Below are 5,067 nucleotides of genomic sequence, written 5' to 3'. Positions count from 1 at the left end.
GATTCACTCAATTTGGAGTGCTTCTTAGTCCAATAGCTCTTAAGGTGGTTTTCCCCTTGCTTCTTGACTCAAATTCTTCAAGGGATGGCACCAATCCTCCTTTTCAATTCCCTATATGACAACTCACAAACAAGGAAACAAAGAGACAAGCAATAACCAAAGACCAAAAAAATTAAATGAAAGCTAAACCAATAGAGTTTTAACAAGAAAAATTTTCAAGGATTATTCAACAATTAAAGCAATGAAAAGCACACAAAAGCAAGCTAGGACTCAAAGAGAAACCTAAAATGGCTCTAGAGTAGAGTAGAAAAAAACTAAAAAAAAAAGACTCAAGAAACCTCTAGTTTTGGAACTTGTATTAACAGTAATTTTCAATTGAAATTTCAAAACTAGGATTGGTATAAAATAGGCACCAATTATAGAACAAATTTTGAGCCAAAACAACAAGCACACTTCCCTTTCACTTTTTTTTTTCTTGGACACTGATTTTTCAGCCAACTTGTGTGATTTTTATTATTTTTTCCTTTAATCCAAATCGCTTGGTTCTTTTTTCATAATTTTTTTCCATATGTCTAGCAAATTCATTAACAATTTCAGCACAAAACACGTAGTGACCAATTCCCAGTAATTTATACAAGTTCGTATGTTCAAGCTGCCAACACCAGCGATTTCAACCTAGAAATCAAGAGTAGTGTTTATGTTGCTTAAGGCATGAATAGTTACAATTTATGTTTGCTTATGCTCAATTATCTTGAATAACACAATTCAAGAGAGATTAAGACTTATTTTGATTCACAAATCCAGCCACAACTAAGCACCACAACTCAACTTCATCATAGGCATCATGTAGGAAACTTAGAAAAAAAAAGTTCAACAACAAGACTACTTCTAGGAATTGATTTAGAACATGTTATGAACTAAATAACATGCATGAATTAGACTCAAAATTAAAAAGATAGGCTAAGAATGACAAGAATACATGAACAAATGTATCTAGAATTCAATCAACAAAATAAAAATTCAACACAAACTTAGAACATAATGTAACAATTACCATGACTAAACATGACTCTAAGACAACATGGATTAAGTGATTTGCACTTAGATTTTTGTGTTTTTTTTTCTAATCAATATTTTGGAAGAAAATTTAGATCTAAGGTTCAGCGCAAGAATATTATGAATGAAAAATGATAGAACATAAAATCAACACAAAAACATGATTCAAAAGTATGTCTACAAAATTTGAACCATAGAAACGCAAGAACAAGTGTAGATCTAAGATTTAATCGGTTTATTTTTTTGAATCTACTCTAAACAGCACCAAACCACAATACAATGGAGGGTATACATGGGGAATAAGATGAAGAACAAGGAATTAAAGAGAATTCATCGAACAAAAAGATAGAGGAAGCAAAAGAACATCACCTAGATGAAGATGCTCTTGATACCACATGATGTAAGCTCCATTGGAGCTTGTAGGCCAAGGATCTTCTTCATCAATGGATTCCTTTGCTTCTTGGAAGATGAATGGTAGCGGAATGGAGAAGGAAGAGAGAGAGGAGATTCCACTTCAAGGAGAAGATGAGTCTAGAAGAAGCTCACCACCATAGGAGGCCATGGATAAGAGCTTGGAGGAAGAAGGAGATGAATGAAGAGAGAAGAAGAGAAGAGGATAAAATTTTGTGCTCTAAAAGAGCTCTGAAATCTGAAGTTTAATTTTCAAATGATCAAAGTTGAAAAAATGCACACACATGACCTCTATTTATAGCCTAAGTGTCACACAAAATTGGAGGAAAATTTGAATTTCAATTCAAATTTCACTTGAATTTGAAATTGAATTTGTGGAGCCAAACTTTGGAGCCAAAATTTCACTAATTATGATTAGTGAATTTTAGTTATGGTTCAGCCCACTAATCCAAGATCAATTCTAAGATTCTCCACTAAGTGTGCTTAGGTGTCATGAGGCATGTAAAGCATGAAGGACATGCACAAAGTGTGACTATATGATGTGGCAATGGGGTGTAGTAAGCAAATGTTCACCTCCCCCTCTAAAATTTAATTGGATTGGGCTTCTACCAATTCAATTAAATTTTATTTCCCAACACACACATCAAATATTCATGTAGTGCATGCGAAATTACAAAATTACCCCTAATACAAAAACTAGTCTAGGTGCCCTAAAATAAAAGGGCTGAAAAATTCTATATTTCTAGGGTACCCTACCTACATTATGGAGCCCTAAATACAAGGATCGAATATAATGACATTCTAGTCTAATATGTACAAAGATAATTGGACCCAACCTTGGCCCATGTGCTTAGAAATCTACCCTGAGGTTCATGAGAATCCTAAGGCCTTCTTCAGCAACTCTAACCCAATCCTCTTGGAGCCTCTTGCTCATGGCTCTAGTGACTGGTCCCTTCCTAGGGAGGATTGCATCACACACACTCTCTTATAAAAATACCTAAACTACACTACTTTTGTATCTTATTCCTAAACTACACCAGTTTGCTTTTTTTTTTTTTTCTAAGGAAGTCGGGTTTGGCCACCCCAACTTCCATTGGTGATGTTTTGCTTTATATATATATATAAATTAAAATTTAATTAAAATTAAATATTATATTATATAAAATTATTTTTATTATATATTAAAATATATATTTATTAAATTAATTTTTGAAGGATTATTTTATAATTTTTTTAATTAAAAAATGATATTATTAAATTTAATTATTTTTTTTATATTATTTAATTTATTTAAGATATTTTTTGTTGAATATTTGTTTTAAAATTTGAATTTAGTATAATAATATATTGATTTTAGTCAAAAATTTTAATTTTAAATTTAATTATTTTACTAAATATAATTAGTTTATTTATGTCATTTGATTTAATTAGAAATGATAAAACTAAAGCTTTTAACAATTTATCTACAGAAGAATATTACATTGCATTATCAATAAAATATTTAAACAATGACATTTGGTTAGGGAAAAACTTAAGATGAGGATATATTAGGACAATTGTTTATGCTATGATCGTGTTGTCGGCAAAGTCCACATTTTTTTCTACGTGCTCGTTCATTTTTGTCTTCGTCTCTAAAAAAATTAATGTCGCACCAATAAAACTGACATGACGTGGATAACTCAGTTTTTTTTCACTCAATTGTTTTTTTTTTCACTCTGCAATTTGCACATTATGGACCCTTGTAAATATGCTTAAGTGTTCATTTACCCGTTCATCTAAATGCACAATTAACTAGTAACTCACCCAACTATAACCAAATTCTATAAATACCCCTACAACTAAAGACATTCGCAACAATTTCAAATTTTCATCTCAATCCCTACCACAATGTGTCACCTAACTGCATATGTTTGTGTTTACTACGACGACCAAATTTGCAATACTAATGAGGGCACCACCTTCGTTAGTAACAACACAAAAACTTTCATGGTCAACAAGGTCATAACCTTTACACAATTGTTTGAACTTGTTCACCAAAAACTAAACATTGACCCAGAACAACATATCCAACATCTCCACTTTCGGTGCCCTATATTTGAGTCAGGACAATGTTATATGTACATATCTTTTATTCTGCGAGATGATGCCGATGTTCGACAAATGTTCAACATTTTTTACAACAACCCATCACTACCATTTGTGGAGTTATTTGCCATAATCTGTCACAATAATAACCCACCAGGCAACCAACATGGCTCAACCTCTAATCTTGAGGACTTATCAAATGAATACGAGACTTGTTGGGTCAAAAACCATGATAGTGATACTGACTCCTCTTCCGGGCTCGAAGGAAGTAACCTATTTCCATCCCACGAACCTATATTCAAACAAGATTGGTAATCTACGGATTATTCATGTCTAAGTTATTTCTTCTTTGAGATTTCCATGTAATGTCTTATGTCCGTCTTCAGTTATCACTTTACGTATTGAAATAATTTTTCCTTTAAATTTAAATTAGCAATTTTCAGTTTACCCACTTTTACTGCAGTAGTTGACATGGTAACATAACTATCAAAATTCATAATACTTTGCCATTTACACTACATTATTTCTAAAAATTAAATGTCTCATCGACAAAACTGACATGAAATGGACAACTCATAATCTCTTTGTTCACTCTGAAAATAATCATGGGCGTTTGTTGCTTTAATTACAAGGGAAAAATCACAGTCCAAATTGACAACACTCTGCAATTTGCACACGTCTCTAAAAATTAAATGTCTCACCTGCAAAACTGACATGAAATGGACAGCTCATAATCTCTTTGTTCACTCTGAAAATCATCATGAACGTCTGCTGCTTTAATTACATGGGAAAAATCACAATCCAAATTGACAACACTCTACATTATGAGTTGTCCATTTCATGTCAGTTTTGCAGGTGAGACATTTAATTTTTAGAGACGTGTGCAAAACTGACATGAGATGGACAACTCATAATCTCTTTGTTCACTCTGAAATTATAATGGGCGTTTGTTACATCACTAACTAGGAAAAAAGAAACATTGGATTCCAATACACATCAAGGTGGCAGAATACTCATACAACTATAAATAACACAACACACACAATACAAACACACAATCTCACATAACATAATTTCACAAACCAAATTCAATCTTATTACTATGTCATTTTTGGGAGAAACAACCAGTTAGACCATTGCTAACTCCATATTAGCTTTCATTTTTCCAAATGGATCAATCACTCACAACCAAACTGGTGTTTATTTTCAAAGTCTCACCCAACACCAATGTGAGTTCCTAACAATTGTTCTTTTGATACACTCAAGCGTAGAATGCACAACACCCTTCAACTAACCAACGATCAATTACTGGATGAAATCTACTACCGACAACCATTCATAGATGTAGGTCAACAATATTTTTTTCAATCTCTACAACTGAAAAAATGATGATGATATTTACACAATGTTAATGTGCAATGAGCAATACTCGTGTGTTGGTCCTATAGAATTATTATGTACCATTATTAAAACACTGGATGGTATACTCAACCTGCTTCAATCAGCCATCACTCC

This window comes from Glycine soja, chromosome 18 (genome assembly GCF_004193775.1).
Source record: "Glycine soja cultivar W05 chromosome 18, ASM419377v2, whole genome shotgun sequence".
Classification (NCBI taxonomy): Eukaryota; Viridiplantae; Streptophyta; class Magnoliopsida; order Fabales; family Fabaceae; genus Glycine; species Glycine soja.
Note: the sequence above shows the minus strand (reverse complement) of the source record.